General features: G+C 41.7%; 1 protein-coding gene across 4 annotated transcripts in view; it reads left to right on the top strand.

The window, feature by feature from the left end:
• Positions 1-414: 414 nt before the first annotated feature.
• Positions 415-17,537, top strand: part of GPR19 (G protein-coupled receptor 19) — a 34,429-nt gene continuing 17,306 nt past the window's right edge. Inside the window, exons 1-4 of one of the 4 annotated variants that reach the window (XM_040235209.1) lie at positions 415-816; positions 1,374-1,712; positions 2,146-2,242; positions 12,037-12,193. The gene's annotated coding sequence lies outside the window, so the exon portion shown is untranslated. Of the gene's footprint in view, positions 817-1,373; positions 1,713-2,145; positions 2,243-11,408; positions 12,194-17,537 lie in introns of those variants that run through there. The other 3 variants (XM_040235210.1, XM_040235208.1, XM_040235211.1) reach the window with 3 other exon arrangements.

Below are 17,537 nucleotides of genomic sequence, written 5' to 3'. Positions count from 1 at the left end.
TTTGCTAGCAGCCAATAGGATTTTTCGTACAGTAAAAAGTGGAAAAACAAGAATCTGCACACCGCTCTAAGGTGATACAGTGGCTGGCTTCTTCTCTTTTTACATACTTCTGACTTTTGTTTCTGAGGAACTTGTGGGGCCTTCGAGGCGTCGCAAGAAGCCCTTCCTAGAAGGGAAACAGCCGCTGGCGTGTTGCCTACTTCTAGCCTCGTTTGTTCTCGCCGGGGAGTCTTGATATTTTTAATTTGATTACAGCATTAAATCACTGCACTTAGTGGAGGGGAAGGGAGAAAAAACCCTCACAACACCATAAAAAAACCCCTACTCTCCGGTCTGGCTCAAAATCGCGAGATTTGCCTGCGCGAAGAGCAACCCCAGCCCCCCACGACTGTGTGCGGTTGCGCATGCGCTTAATTTTTTTTTTTTTTTAAGCGCGAAAACATTTTGAAACTTTTTGGTGAATAACAGTCAAGATAGTTTGACCCTCGAGAAAGGTCGGAGGATAATTTACGTTGACTCGATGGATGCAAGCACACAACACTACTTTCTTCGAGATTTTGCAGTAACTACTCCACATGCTTGTACGGTCGTCCCTCTTTTCCTTACTGTGTGTCTGCCGTGAATTCTCTGAGAATTCAGCGAATCGAGTAATAAAGGAGTGGACATGGGAGAGCCGTTCAGGCTTTAAAACCAGAGTGATGGGCTTTATGTATTTGGAAAGATAACCCTGGGAGCGACAGAAGGAATACATTTTTAAGGACCGTGAAAAAAAAATTTTTTTTTTTTCCTGGAGACCAAGAGGGATTGTGAAGTAAGGTAATGCAGAGGGAAGGAGAAGATGGGAAAATAGAAGCGGTGATGGAAGGCAGTAACTACACAGCCCAGTGGAGAGGGGAAACTAGGAAAACAGAGCTCTTGGTAGTAGTGTTCCCCAACACTACTTTTTTTTTTTTTGCACCAGGGACTAGTGTGGAAGACAGTTATTCCATGATGGGTGGGGGACGGGATGGTTTCAGGATGAGTCAAGCTCATTACATTTATTGTGAACTTTATTTCTATCGTGATGGCATCAGCTCCACCTGAGATCACCCGGCATTAGAGCCTGAAGGTTAGGAACTCCTGCAGTAGAGAACGTTTCCCATCAGATAGTGTGAAGATGTTCGTGTTTGTAAACAGAGAGACAGAAATGCCCCCATATTTAGTTCCTCTTGAGTACGGTGGAAACTGGGGAGTCCCTAAGTGAGTGGGCCAAGGAGGATTCTAAAAGCCAGAGTCCTGAGCAAGGACTTGAGGTTGGGATGAGGAAGTAGAGGAGTCGGGAATTCTGGGAGCATCTTGGGAGAACTGACTGATCTGACCTCTTTCTCTCTCAGGATACGTGGGACACCTGCACCAGCATTCAGTTTCTTCCTGCAGTGTCCTGGCCCTGTGGGTCCCTTCAGCCACACCTCAGGCAGGATGCAGTGTGGATTTCATGGAGTGGAATGGTGGAACTGAGCTATCAAGACACCAGCTTGTTACAAAAGTACATACATTCTGCTTTTTAGCCTTCAGAGTCACTTGGTATGAGAGTCCATCTTGATATTGGCAGCAATTTCTAGTAAGCTTTTGATTTTGAATATATTTTGATTTTTTATGTACTGTCTGGAGTACAAGGCAGAGGAACGATGCACTATGTGATTTTAGTCGACCAGTAAAGGAATTGCTTGTAGGTAAGCAATATAGCTTCATTTGTAAGAAAAACTCAGTATAGAAAGCCACAGGACTTAAGTTAGCAGTGAAGGAGAAGGATCCAGGTATCAATCAATAGAAGGGAAATGCTTCATTAAGAAAGGTCCAGTCCTGGTAGTCCCCTATCAGGAAGTTCTCCCTAGAGCAGTTCACTTCATTTTGGCACCCTACAGTATAGCCTAGGAAATGGCAACCCATTCCAGTATTCTAGCCTGGAGAATTCCATGGACAAAGGAGCCTGGCAGGCTACTGTCCATGGGGTGACAGAGTTAGACATGACTGAGCAATTAACACTAGTGTAACCTAGTAACTGGGCCACATGTGTGTCATTCATGAAAATGTTCTGGAAAAAAAAAATCTACGCATGCAATAGAATAGGGTTTCTGCATTGATGCCTTCGTATTTTGGTTTTAGGGAGTCGGATCATCCAACTGTAAGAGGTGTGATCTCTCAGTTCGGTGTTGCAGAAAGGGTATAGAATTGAGAATCAGACCTGGAGTTTGATGCTAAGGTATGACAGTCTCTCTGTGTGACCTCTCTGAGTCTCGATTTTCCTGTTTGTCAAATTAAAATAGTAGTGTCTTCTTCATAGGATGACTGTAAAGATGAAACAAAATATTGTTGACACCTGCATGAGTTACTAGCATAACTTAGAGTGTATATTTAATAAATAAGAGTTTCTGCCTTGAGCTTCTCACCATTTATGCCTGCTGTCTCCTCACCAAAATGTGCATGCTCAATGTAGCATCTGTATTCAGAGAACCTGAGGCTAGATTCTTTACCTTGCCTGCACATTAGAATCATCTGGGGAGCTTTAGAAAGTCCTAGTGTCCAGGCTTCACCTTCAACAATTCAATCAGAATCTCTGGAAGTAGAACCCAGATATCAGTATTTTGTTAAAGCTCCTCATTCTGCTGCCAAGGTTGAGAACCACTGCTCTGACGACACAAGTGGTGCTTTCGGTACTTTCAGATGAGAATAGTGAGAATCAAGGCTGTGTTTGTCGCCTTTCAGTGAGTAGAGAATCGCTTGGACGGGGAAGGATGGCACGTGTGGGTTACGAATTTGAATTTCTAAGAGAAAGGGTACTTTCTTATAGGTTTCTAGGGATATAAGTAATTCAGAAGTTGAAACCACCATACTACTGCTGTTATTGATGCCAGGATATTGTGGTTATTGGTGGGCTCAGCAGTGGAGAGTTCATGGAATTAAAAAAAAAAATACACACTAAGATGTCAGTCATTTCCTCTGCCAGTCGCTTCCTCCCCTTCCTTGTCCTTCCTCTTTATAATATTTGCCAAATCTGTTAGAGAGTGTTGAGGGAGAAGCACAAGAACTCTGCTCCATCCCAGTGCCTCCAGCTGATTTGATCCACTTTATATCTGACTTTGTTGTTGTTGCTCAGTCGTGTCTGACTCTTTGCAACCCCATGAGCTACAGCAAGCCAGGCTTCCCTGTACTTCACTATCTCCTGGAGTTTGCTCAAGCTCATGTCCATTGAGTCAGTGATACCATCCAACCATCTCATCCTCCATCGCCTTCTTCTTCTCCTTCCCTCAGTCTTTCCCAACATCAGGGTCTTTTTCCAATGAGTCGGCTCTTTGCATCAGGTGACCAAAGTATTGGAGCTTCAGCATCAGTCCTTCCAATGGATGTTCAGGGTTGATTTCCTTTAGAATTGACTAGTTTGATCTCCTTGCTCTCCTTGAGCTGAGTCAAACTGACTGCCTCCTAAGAATTTGGATCAGAATATTGAGAAACTGGGTCATATATTTTCTCCCCAGCTTTATGGAAGTATGACTGACAAATAAAGGTATACAATGTGATGTGATATATGTACATTGTGATGACTACAGTCAAGCTAAGTAATACCCCATCTCACATAGTTACCATTTTTGCATGTGTGGTGAGAACACTTGAACTCTCAGTAAATTTCAGGTATACACTGTTATTAACTATAGTCAACATGATATATGTATATAAGGTCTGGAAAACTTGATTATCTTATAATTGAAACTTTGTACCCTTGACCAGTATCTCTCCCTGTAGCGAAATCCCGCAGCCCTGTAACCACTATTCTACTCACTGTTACTATGAATTTAACTTTTTTAGATTCCACTTATGAATGAGATCATGCAGTATCTGTCTTCCTGTGTCTGGCTTATCAGGATTTTCTTTTTTAAGGTGGAATAATACTCCAGTGTGTGTGGGTGTGTGTGTGGGGGTATTTGTATATCACATTTTCTTTACTCATTCATCTGTCAACAGACATGTTGTTTGCACATATCTTGGCTATTGTGAATGGTGCTTTCATGAACATGGGAATGCAGACATCTCTTCTAGACAGTGATTTTTATTTCCTTTAGGTATATACACAGAAGTGGACTTTCCAGGTGTCTAGTGGTAAAGAATCTGCCTGCCAACGCAGGAGACATAGGTTTGATCCCTGGGTCGGGAAGATCCCCTGGAGTAGGGCATGGCAGCCCACTCCAGGATTCTTGCCTGGAAAATTCCATGGGCAAAGGAGCCTGAGGGGTTCCAGTTTATGGAGCTGCAAAGAGTCGGACACGACTGAGCGACTAGACAACAGTATACCCAGAAGGAGGCTTGCTGCATCATATTGTAGTTCTGTTTTAATTGAGACTGGTTCATTTAGATAGAAGCATTGACGTTGTAAGGTCATGTAACTTGCAGAGAGCTAAGACCACCGTTTGTGCATCAGTAATCAGAACAAGCTGATTGCAAAAGAGAAGCAGGTGAATGCTGCTAATTAAGAGAGAGAAAATGGGAGAGAATAGGTCTTGTAGCCTCAAGAGAGAAAGAGATGGAGTCAATGGCTATCTCAGCTCTGACAGCTTTCTGTCCCTTACTTCAGTCCCATCTTTGGTCTCACTGCCACTTCCTGTTCTTGAGTTCCCTGCAGTTCTTCTTCAGTCTTTATAATAAATCCACCTCCACCCGAGTGGCTTTCTTTTTTCCCCTTAGATAGCTCTCTAATGTGGCTAGTTGTGTTCTCTGTTTCCTCCTGCCCTTGGATTAATAAAACCACAATTTACCACAACAGGAACACACACATATGCAGCAGGGACACTTACTTAACTCACTACTGCTCAAATATGTCAAGAAAAAGTAGTTCTCCTCGTTGTTTTCTAGAGTTTTCATGTGGTTATGTTATCTATTATTGCATAAAAAAACTCCCCCAAACTTAGGAACTTAATAATAAGCATTATCTTATCATTTTTGTGGGTGAGGAATTTGGGAACAGCTTAACCAGGGATCTTGGCCTGGGATCTCACAAAGTTGCAGTCAGGATGTTGTCCTTGACTTCCCTAGTGGTACCGTGGATAAGAATCCACCTGCCAATGCAGGGAACATGAGTTCAATCCCTGGTCCAGGAAGATTCCAGAACGTAGAGTATGTGCGTGCTTAGTCACTTCAGTCATGTCCAACTCTCTGTGACCTCATGGACTATGACCAGCCAGCCTCCTCTGTCCATGGGGTTCTCCAGGCAGGAATACTGGAGTGGGTTGCCATATCCTTCTTCAGTGATAAAGTATGAAGTGAGTGAAGTGAAGCCACTCAGTCGTGTCTGACTCTTTGCAACTCCATGCACTGCACCCTACCAGGCTCCTCCATCCATGGGATTCTCCAGGCAAGAGTGCTGGAGTGGGGTGCCATTGCCTTCTCCATTGCAACGTAGAGTAACTAAGCCTGTATGCCACAACTACTGAGCCTGCACACCCTAGAGCCTGTGCTCTGCATAAGAGAAGCCACCGCAATGAGAAGCCTTTGCACTACAACTGGAAATTGGCCCTCCCTTGCTGCAACTAGGGAAAGCCCATGTGCAGCAGTGAAGACCCAGCAGAACAATGACAACAACAGATGTTGTCTGGACTGCAGTCGCTTGACTAGGGCTGGGGGATCTGATACCGGGGTGGCTCACTGCCCGGTTGCTAGCTGGCGCTGGTTGGTGAGAGGCCTCAGTTTTCCATGCATGGACCTCCTTATAGTACAGCATTAGTGTACTCATGACATGGTGGCTGGCTTCCCCAAGAATGAGTAATCCAAGAGGGAGAGAGCCAGGCAGAAACTGTCCTTCTGATGATCTAGCCACAAAAATTACAGAGAATCACTTCTAACACATCATTTAAATTGGAAACAGGTTGTAAGGATGGCCCATGTTCAAGAGAAATATTGTTAGTTGTCACCATTTGAACGGAGGCATATCAAAGAATTTGTGGACATATTTTAAAGCCACCCCAACTGTTTGATTACAGAAAAACCAACTAAGTGTCCAGTTCAGTCTCAAATATAGTTCAATCAATTTCATTATTTAAGTGGTTTCTTTAAGTAGCATAAGTCTCCTTTGGATAAAAATATGTCCTATTTCATAATGTTTCCTAAGGAGGTCCTGACATCTTCTCTGACGATAATGTCCATTTGTATGAAGGGTGGGGAGGGGTAACAGATACATTCTTGTGGACTCATGAGTAAGGGGTATTCCCTGGCTTCATTCTGGACCTAGTGTGTGCACTGGCAGGGTTCTTGAATGATGCCCCTTGCTGGCCTGATCACTGGGGAACCTGCTGGCCTGTGATGCTGAAGCCTAGATCTCATGAATTCATGGCCCGTTTTTGGCTTCAGGCAAATCTCCCAGAGAGGAACAGCCTCTCCCCCTTAGAGACTCTGCTTCTCCTTGGCTCTTGCTATGGAGTCATTTCACCTGACCACAGCAGGCCCTATGGCTGTTAGTTTAGCATCCATGCTTCAAAGGAACAGGAAATGCTTTGGATGGTGAGCTGCTCTGTATGCCTGTGTACGCTGTAGAAAATTTGCCATTGGCCCAAATGGCCATGCAAAGTTCAAAATGAGGTGTGGGGGCCTTGGCAGCTGTTTCCAGAGGGGAGCAAAAGCAGAGATCTCTTGCCCTGAGTGTTCCTCTCAACCTGGAGGTAACTTACTGTGGTACGCAGAATTAGGACACCTATAGATATTTACCCTAGTACTCAGATCCTGTAAATATGTTACCTTCCAGAGTAAAAGGGACTTTGTAGATATGACTAAGTTAAGGCCTTGAGAGAGGAGGTTATCCTGGATTATCTCGTGGATCCAGCCTAGTGACTTTCCAATCTGAGATCAGAGTCACAGGGAGTGACTCTGGAATGGCTAAAGTTACTCTCCATTACTCTCTGACTGTGGAGTAATGGTTAAAGAGATACAGGATGGTTGGTTTTGAAGATGGAGTAAGGGAGTTACGAGCCAAAGGATGGAAACAGATTCTCTCTCTGTAGTCTCCAGAAGAGAACACAGCCCTGCTGTCACCATATCTGAGCCCTAAGACCGATGTTGGATTTCTGACCTACAATACCATAAGACAATAGAGTTGTGTTATTTGAAGCCGTTGTTTCCAGTAATTTGAAAGAGTCACCAAGAGAAAATGAATACTTTCATATCCTTCTTTGGCCTAGGAGTCAGGTCCAGTGACTGGCTGCTTTATTCTCCTGTATCTCTTTCTCTCTGAACCTGAGATCTAGAGGGAGAGACTCTTACTCTCTGTGTGGCGTGTCCTTGTCCACCACAGAGCAGAATTTATTACTTTCCATTTTTACTCAGACAACAGGGTTGAAAGTACAGTGCAGTAAACACCCACAGACTCTTCACCTATATTCGCCCGTTGTTACTTTCCCTTTCTGATTATGTATGTACATATTTCTTGTTTAACTACGTGTGGGTAACTTGAATTCATCTTGACCTTTCATCCTTAATTCTTCAACGTCTCCTAAGAATAAGAAAATCCACCCATTAACTACAATTCCTTTCTCACACCTAATAGAAATAATGATTTCATGACACCATCTAATACAAATCACAAGACAAATTTTCCCAATTGTCCCCAAATATTTTAGAGCTATTTTATATATTATATATTTTATATTTTAACTATTTATATATTTTAACTCTCCCTCAGTCAGGATCTCATCAAATTACGTGCTTTGCAATTGGTTTTCTTTAGTCTCTTTAATCTGTCACAGCTCACCCTTCTTATTTTAAAACAATGACCTTCTGATAAGTCCAGATTAGTTCTCTTGCAGAATATTCTATATTCTCAATTTGGTTGATTTTTTTCTTATAATGTCTTTGATTTGTTTCTCCAACCACTGCTTTTCCCACCCCTCTCCCCTCCCTGAGAGGCACACTGTATAGAGGTTTGATTATATTCAGATAAATGTTTTTAGAAAGAATACTTCATTAGTAATGTTGGGTAGGTTACATTGCTTTACGTTAGGCACTAATTTCAGGTTGTCCTGTTGTAAGTCTATTCATTCACATCCGACTCTGCGAACCAATGGACTGTGGCCCACCATCGTTAGTGATGCTAAATTTGGTTGCTTGGTTAAGATGATGACCCCCTCTCCCAGTCTCACCATTGAAAGTTTGTAAATAATCTACAAACAACCTGTTCCCAACAACTTTTCATCTCATAGTTTGAATATCTGTTGTGGTCCTTGCCTGAATCATTACACTGGGGCCTGCAAAAGTGGTGTTCTAACTATTATATTCTGCATTTATTAGCTGGCATTCTTTTGTAAATAGAGCTTTCCTTTAAGAGAACTGTTTTAATGAATCTCAGTGGACAATTGGATAGTGGTTTGCTTTTAGCTTTGTTTAAAGCAGTTGGAGAGCTCTTGTTTTTTAAAAGGATGTGTTAACTCAAGTTAACTAATATCTCAATAGCATCCTCAATGTTTCCAGTTGTTTCTTTGCTTGGCTCCCAGGAGTTTTTAAAATCCAAGCAATTCACCATGGTAGGATTTGAGATAAGATGGGTGAGAGGTTCACCAGTCTGTGGTAAAAGGGAAGAAAAACTTCTAGATGGGAATCAAGAACCAGCATGATATTTTGACTGCAGCAGTTCACAGGAAGATCAGTTTGTGGAAGTTAAGGATCTAAAAATTAATTCCCATAGAACTGGCTCCAGACTCTGGGACCCTTTGGAAAATGTTTGCCTGCCCCAGTCTGAAGGCCTACTCTATGGTACCAGACAGTCTGAGCAAAGTCTTCTATATTTGGTTGATGACAAATAAAGGAATTTTGAGAATGGCTTTCAAAATAGTAGCTTGGATTTCAAGCCTATTGTCTTGCTGCACACGCCTGTTTTAAATTTCGGAAGCTGAATATTTATTCCTTCTTTTTTCCCCATCACTTTGGTAACTCTGAAGAGTGCCACATTCTCTGTCCCCAAGGCCAATTGATTCCCCAGGCAGGCAGAGGAGAAAAAAAAATCACATAAGTTATTTTCAAAATATGACCCCAGTTACACAAATATTACAGGATTTTATGGGTTTGGATGGTAGACAACTGTCTGTTTTTTCCAAAAAGGCTGGGAATAAGTTTGGTGATTATAAATATTTTTAATAGAATTAGTATATTACATAGCATTTTATAGTATTAATATTTCAGATTATGATTCCTTATGAAATCATTTTTATTATTTTATCATTAAGCTATGATGTACATGTGCAGTCACTCTAAAAAGAATGAATAATTTGGTCTTTTTTTGCTCTCAAATGTTTTAAAGCAGTCTTTCTGATTTCTTCTGTCAAAGGCCTATAGTACTGAATCATATCAGTCATATTAATAAGTTATTTTAAATGAATCTATTATTTATGATATAGAATAGTATAGTATAGTGTACCTGCTCTGGAGTCAGACTAAACAGTCCCAAGTCCTAGCTCCTATACTAACTAGTGGTGTGGTTGTGGGCATGTTACTTCTCCTCCCTGAGTTTCCTTGTCTGTAAAGCAGGAATGTTAATAACAGTACCTTCCTTATGGTTGGATGTGCTCAGTTGCGCACTCGTGTCCAACTCTTTGTGACCCCATGGATTGTAGCCCGCCAGGCTCCTCTGTGCATGGGGATTCTCCAGGCAAGAATACTGGAGTGGGTTGCCATGCCCTCCTCCAGGGGATCTTCTTGACCCAGGGATCCAACCCAGGTCTCCTGCACTGCAGGTGGAATCTCTACCGTCTGAGTCACCATAATTTGCTGAGAAACATAATATATCACCCCAATCCCAGTATTTTTTTTTTTTTACCAGTGTGATGAATGTTTTATTAAAAATACAATAATTTCTTTTACCAAGTCAGGCCAAACCTCCAAAAAGTCTATTAAATAAATGAGAAAAATACAGTTAAGTTTTTCTCTGGTTGGATAGGAGGGTTAAATGAGATCATGGCTCATGATATATAATTAGCTGGTTCTGTTGTTGCTGTTATTATTATTCTTATTATTCACTAAGAGAAGAGAGATGATATTAAGTCACCATCTGACTAACTTTCTTAAGAATTTCTTCAAACACATGTCCAGCTTTCCTGATAAATTAATTTTCTGAAAGGGGCCAGTGTTAGAATTAACAGAGTTGAATTTCTCTGAGCCTTATATAGAAAAACTAGAATTAACTTGATTCTTATCCTAGAATAAAAGAAGTAAAAATGTCTTACGCTATGGACATTAAGCCAGGAAAGAGCTTCAATTTCATGAAATTGTACTGGAGCTTCTCTATGCTACCTCTTTTCTTAACAGAATTTGCATTACTGCACATTGAAAGTCAGTACTTCTACCTGAACCCCCCCCCCCGCCATAGAAATACAGTATTCAGAATTGCCATGCTTAGAATTCTGAGTTAGAAACAAACAGGTTATGTGTATGTCTAAAGAGACAAATGTATAGATTCAGTTCCTAACTTGGGATAGCCCAAATGTTATGCAAGGGATTGACTTTATTATTCAAATTTATTTTTATTTAAAATAATCCAGCAAGTCCCATTAAACAATATTTCTCTTTTCTCGTGTGAACTCATACAGCATTCACAGTTGTTCCTAGCTCAGGTGTAGGTGTAGTGTATCTCCCACTTAAGACTGTCAGATCTAGATGAATGGCCTCATAAAAGTCAGAAGCCGCAATCTGAAAAGTATGTTTCCTCTCTTCTTCCACCGCCGCCCTGTCCCCCACCCCCGCTTTCTGATGGCACGCCACAGTTGTTCTGTGAAGCTGGCATTTTCATTCTGTTGCACCTAAATAGATTTTTAAGGAAAGAAGCAATGAAGGATGGAGGGAGTTACCATCACAGTGTCCATACTAATTCCTAGAATCCTTTCAAGGTTTAGGGTCAGCAGCAATTCAGTAAAGAAGGGGCCCATTAGGTAAATTTGGCTCTGAAATGCTAATTGAAAGTCCTCCTCTGCAATTCAGTTCAGTTCCCTCTTCCTTTCTTTAGTCAGCAGGGTCCCATGGTGACTGGTTCTGAACGCAGTCATCCCCTTCAGCAGTTACCTAGCACCATGGCAACCGGGACGTCAGCGAGGCAGGAAAGACCCTGCACAAAACAGCTCCTACCACACTCGCTCTCTGCCTCTTAACTCAGCCCTGCCTGAGGCCTAGGGATGGGGCTAAAGACATCTGAACATGCACACTCAAGAAACCTACATATTTCTGTGGTTGTGCCTGTGAGCATAGATATATGGGCATATGGTAAACTGTGTAATGAGAATTTCCTCTCCACCCTCAAAACATGGAGCATGTTTAAAGGGTGTGGATGGATGGTGGGATGGGGGTGGGAAGACAGACATTTGATGATATGTAAAAATTATATTTGTGTTTATAAATAACAGTAAGTTGACAGTAGGGGAAGTTGGAGTCCTACTTATATATGGCCAGGTGTATATTTAGACACAAAACCTCAGGGAAATATTTTTTAAATGGTTCTATTTACTCGAGAGTGAAATAGACAAATGAGCGCTGAGGGGTTATAATGCTGTCCGTGGTGCTGAACACTTGATTTTTGTCAGATGTGCCAAGGTGGCTCCGGAGGGAGCTTAGGGAGCACCTTGCCAACTTAGAGTACAGACAACAAGAAAGAAAGGGAGGGCCTGGGGAGAAAGCATCCTTTCCTTCCCTTCCAAGCAATTCTGCATGTCCAGGATAAAATGTTCAGATGAGAAATAAAAAAGAAAGTGGAGAAGGCTAGAGGTTTGGATGGTTGAATCTTCCCCTTTTCATATGGAGATTTTTGGTTAGAGCCAATCAGGTGGGAGATGTCTGCCTCTGCGCTCCTGAAAGGAAAAGTGAGGGGGAAGGGAGAGAGAATCTGGCCACATTCTCCTCGTGAGCCACATGATCCATTTCCCATGTGACACATTCCAGAGCCCAGGAAAGGAGAAGGGAGGGGCACCAGGAGAGTGGGGCTGGGGGCGGGAAGACGGTTTAACATCAACTCTGCACAGCGTCATCTTGTCTTCCTACCAGGAAGTAGGCTGTGAGCCAAGGGGAAGGCAGAGGACAGATATGACTGTGTTCCCAAGCTTCTGTGGTGGTTTATGGCATCCTCCAAACTCCTCTGCAAGGGCTGAACCTGACCAAGAAGACCCAAGGAGACCGTCTCTGAAATCAAGTCCAGATGGAGGTATGTGCTAGAGACCCCGCGGTTTCGTGGCTGAAATTTGGCCCAGAGGATATGATACCTTCTGTTTTCCAGGCCATTCGGAGATTTTGTCTTGGCTTACATGCGGGTTAGGGGCTTTTGATTTGTCACAGGTCCAGAAAAGATGCCTAGGTAGTTCTGTAAAATGCATAATTCACCACAGTAACTGCCTGTTGAAGAAAAATGAGATGGACATTGTATACAGTGATAATGAATAAAACAAAGCACTCATTGCTGAAAGAGATTTTTTTTTTCTTTGAATCCTGGAAAGAGGGAAAAAATAATGTTACTGACACCAGCCAGATTTCATATGTCACTACAATCAAATCCTGTTTCATGCTTTTTCAGCTGCTTATTCTGTGTCCATGTTCCCAAAGGTTATTGGCTGTGGCTGAGGGAGCCTGAGTGGGCTAGCATGCTGTTTCTTTGTGCTGTGTGATCATCTTCCTTCTCATGTCCCTGATACCAGGAGTGCTTGTGATTGTTTTCAGCTCTCTGTTAGGGATGGTAGGCTGTCCACCAAATCTTGTATCTTTTAGAATAGCTACCAAGAAGGCTCCCAGGAAGTTCTCAAAGGAATCTTCCAGAGTTACAGGCTAAAAGAATCTGCCATGCACTAAAATCTTGATTCCTTTGGTTATTTCTACCCAGCACAAAGAAAGGAACTAGCAAATTTACATTTTATTTTGTCTTTATTTAACAAATACTTATAAAGTTCTTGCTATGTGTAAGGCATCATTCTAAGCACACTCAGTTATTTAATCTGTATAATAACCTTCTGTGGGAATTATTACTAGTGCACATTTTGGAGATGAAGAAACTAAGGCACAGAGAAGTTAAGGAACTTTCCCAAGGTCACACAGCTATCAAATAGGAGAAATGGGGTTTGGAGTGAAAAAACTTGACATCGGAGTCCATGCTGTTAACCACTGAACTATGTTGCTTCCCTGCTTCTTTTATTTCAAATGATGTCAACAGTTGGTTTGGCTACAAATTGTGTTCAGCTGACACTACTAGAACATTGAATTGGCTTGCCTGGCTAAAACAGATCCCCAGTGAAGTCTGTATTTAATTTTGAATTATCCCACTAGTCACATTCTGTACCCCCAAATAACTCAGTAAGTAGTTGCCTGTTCTTCTCTTCCCTTGTGCTGTATAGATATCTGGTAGTAAAAACACTGTGTTGCTATGGTGACCAAATGATATCTAAAGGGAAAAAAGAAATCTAAAATTACATCATGGTTGATTTTTTTTTTTTTTTAACCAAACCCAGAAACATTCTTCCATCCTCAGGACCTAGTAACAAGACCAGCTTAACCATAACAGTACTTACTTGGTTTTCAAAATAAAATAAATAAAAACTTCTAAAATTATAAACACAAACTATGTTTTATCAAACTGACTAGATTTATTGCTTTAAAATAACATTATCATACTTTAAAACAGGGAATAGACCTTTCTTTTACAAATTATCTTAGGTTTTATGGGAAAAAGAGGGATTTTTTTAAACTTCTGGAAATATCTGAAATATAAGGTTTACTTCCTCTTGGTCTGTGTCATTCCCCTTCTGGCCCCTGATAAGAAAAGATGACATCTCATTCTTATGTGGGAAAACTTAGAGAAATTACTGGGTGGGTCAAAGATACAGAGAGAAAGAAAAGGGGGTAGGAATTAAAAATTTGTGAAATTCCTCATAGTATAAGATGTTTCCCTTCAAGCTTTCACTGAAAAACGCTTTGAGAGGAGGGTGTCTCCCTGACACCTTGAACTTTATTGAACTTTAGTTCTTAGATTAAGCCTTTGATCCTTGCTGAAATCTACATTTCCCTGGAACAAGTACACTTAACACTATCGTAGTCATCTGAAATCAGCTTCTGGACAGAAGGGACCCACTTCTTCCATCTCTGGATTTCTAGCACTTAGCACCTGGCCTGTTTATGGTATCGTCTCGATATGCACTTGTGAATGAAGAGTGGGAAGACTGAAGACTCTGACAGCATTCTGGGGTCCCATATTTATTTTGTTTTGCATACTTTTATGGGGAAAGGTATTGAGGTTAAAGTGTAGTAGGAGAGAACATGGCAACAGTCAAAGTTATGTCTGAAATTTACATATGCTAGTCAGACCAACCCTGGAGCAGGCTAGAGTTCAAGAAAGATCCATAAATTTTTTTCCTGCTGATTACCAATCCCCCTGACATTTTATTTACATTTAGAATGTAGTTCTCCTGATATTTGTACTTACATCTAGATGGAGGCACCCTGAATAGTCTCATTTTCCTCTGATTTTTTTTGGCCTGGCATCATCTCCCAAGTTGAGATAGTTCACCTTGAGAATGCCTTGAGAAGATCAGTTCCTGCCCCAGGCCGTCCTGTCCCAACCAACCATCCCTCCCACTCCCTAGGACATTGCACCAAGATCCCATCCCACTGGACTACAGGACTCCTCCCTAGAGAACCATGGGAGCTTCAGAGTCAGAATGGATTGAGCCAGACTGCCTTTTCCATACTGTGGTGATTAGGACCTGAGTACAAGAGATTGTCTCAGAGCATCTTTAAAGGTTGCTTGGGATTTGAATTTATCAGGTTAATAACTAGGCTTAAAATAGTTACCCCTCCTGATAGCATAAACAAATATAACCCACTCTATTCTTTTTCCCAGCTTTGCTGGTGGCTCAGCGTCAATGAGCCAATGCCAATGCAGAAGCCGCCAAGTTCAATCCCTGGGTTGGGGAGATCCCCTGAAGAAAGAACTGCAACCCACACCCGTATTCTTGCTTGGGAAATCCCATGGACAGAGAAGCCTGGCAGGCTACAGTCCATGGGGTTGCAAAAGAGTCAGACATGACTTGGGACTAAACAACAATTCTTTTTCCATCTGATTAAGGAACGTTAAGAACATTAAGAGTGGGGTTTGTGGATAAGGTGTGTGTCCTTTAATCCTGTCTGCTTATCCGCCCAGCCTTCAGTGTGGCCTGGAGTGAATGAGTTGTGGAAAAGAAACAGCCCTGCTGGAAACACTGTACAGCTGGGCCATTGCTTGCCCACTGCACACTTGCTGGCCTCCTCAGATGAGCAGGGCTGTGCCCACAAGAGGCTTGGATCTAGAAGCCTCTCTGGGCTTCCACTCGTCCCTCTCAAATCTGAAAGGGGACAGTCCTCTCAACCAGCTGAACAGGAGCAGACAAAGAGAAAGTGGAGAGGCTCCCCTGGAGGAGAGACCTTGCTAAGAACACTTTCAGCTTGGAGGCTGGGGATGAAAGAAGAGATATGAAGAGGAATAGTGAGGGTGCGTGAAGCTTGTGAAAGTGATCCCTGGGTCCTGCCTTTCACTCACAGTAACTTCCAGCTGCTAGTCTGCCCTGCCTACCAGATTAGCAGATCCTTTCCTAGGATGTGTATGTGAGGAAGTAGAAGGAATAGAGACAAGGATCAGTGTATGGGTGCAATTTCTCCTCTGAGTCCAGACAAACAGTGGGTTGAGATGAGAGGACAGTTTAAAAAGCAAAAAGACAGTCACCATCATGAATATATTTCCCTGTTTGTAGCGTCATTTTTCCTGGGCCAAACTTGGAAAACGCTCATCTGTCAGAGCCTGTCATTCAGCATATTTCCAAGGCACTGAATGACTGTCATGTTTAATCTTCATGGAAGCTCTCTGATATGCGTTACTAGACCCAATTTCTGATCAGGAAACTGAAGCTCAGGGTAACTAATCTGCCCAAAGCCACACACAGCAAATAAAGCCAGCATCTGAATCCAGGTCTTTCTGGTTCCACTATGTCCCAAAGGAAAATTCTTTCCTCTGTATTCTTTTAAAAATATTTTTTTGAATATTAGAGTAATAACAAATACAATTCTAGAAAATTTGGAAAATATAAAGACATATAAAAGAACAATGAAAATAAAAATCAGTTGTGGTCTGGCCACCTAGAAACAACTTATTTTAAAATTTTGGTGTTTTTCTTCTGTCTTTTTCAGTGCATATAGTGATAACAGAAGTAAACATTTGTTAAGCTCTGGCTTTGTTCTGGACGTTGTTCTTAGCTCCTTTCTGTGTCATTTTTTTTTTCTCACAACAAATCAATAAGGTGTGGAGACTGTTATTATTCTAATTTTACTGGTAAAGACAGTAAGCACATAGATGTTAAGTAACTTATACAAGAAACAGGTGATTTGAAACAGGAATAGTGAGGGTGCGTGAAGCTTGTGAAACCAGGCAGGTTGGCTCGAGAGCACGGTTTCTCAGCCTCAGCACTGTTGGCATCTTGGATCAGACAGCTCTGTGTTGGGAATGGAGCATCGGTCCTCTTTACTGTAGTATGTTTCACAGCACCCCTGGCCTCTCCCTATGAGATATCAACACTTTCCTCCCTGAGTTGTGAAAATCAAGAGCGTCTCAGTATTGCCAGATGTCCCTTGGGAGGCAAAAGGGCCTCTGGACCACTAGTCTAAGAACCTGTGCTTTGAACCGTGTATGGTGGTTGAGATAACATAGCCTCTTCATATTTTAAATGCGTTTCGAGTATTTTCTTCTACATGTCAAGAAAGAAATACACCTTTGAATTTGGATACAGGCTATGAAACCTGCCTGGGATGTCAGTGGCTTTAAAGAACATAGGTAGGAAATTAGTTACTTCCAGAAAAATGCTCATTAGTGGACTTTTGTCACAGGTTTATCTTATCCCACCATTGCCCAGTGTGGAGAATGTGTTTCTCTCTTATAACTTTTTCCATGGTTCTATGCACCTTTAGCCTTCAGGAATTGGGATTTCAAGCGTACACTTATGGTATAGCAGGGCAGTGCTTATCCAAAGTGTCAAAATATGTCCCAAACAAAGGGTGTCTGTGGCAAATAATTTCTAGCTAAATAAAATACCAAAGTTTGCTGGTTATTTACTTTTTAAAAAACTTATTATAATAAATTTAAGGATATCAACATAATTATTTTCTTTTCTACATGACTACATGACTTCTTGGCTTGAAGATTGTGGTCTGAGTGCCAAGTGCTGCACATAATTCTGGATGTGTCTGTAGGAGTATATCACATGTATGGACTCAATGTCATACCTACCTCCGAAGAGGAAGTTGAAAATTGCTGGTGTTGGTGATTTTGGTCAGTCGTTGCTTATATGCAGAGAGGATTAAAATAAGCACTGAGAAGTGATAACAGTAGCATTTTAACTGATAAAATGTCTAAAAATATATGGCACTAAGATATGTTATTAACCATGTGAAACATATGCAAATACGTGTTCAACCATATTTTTAATCATATCTGACCACATACGTAGTTGCATAATTTGTCCATGAAAAATACATGTGCT

This window comes from Oryx dammah, unplaced genomic scaffold (genome assembly GCF_014754425.2).
Source record: "Oryx dammah isolate SB20612 unplaced genomic scaffold, SCBI_Odam_1.1 HiC_scaffold_29, whole genome shotgun sequence".
NCBI classification, from domain to species: Eukaryota; Metazoa; Chordata; class Mammalia; order Artiodactyla; family Bovidae; genus Oryx; species Oryx dammah.
Note: the sequence above shows the minus strand (reverse complement) of the source record. Positions and strands in the feature narration are given on the sequence as shown.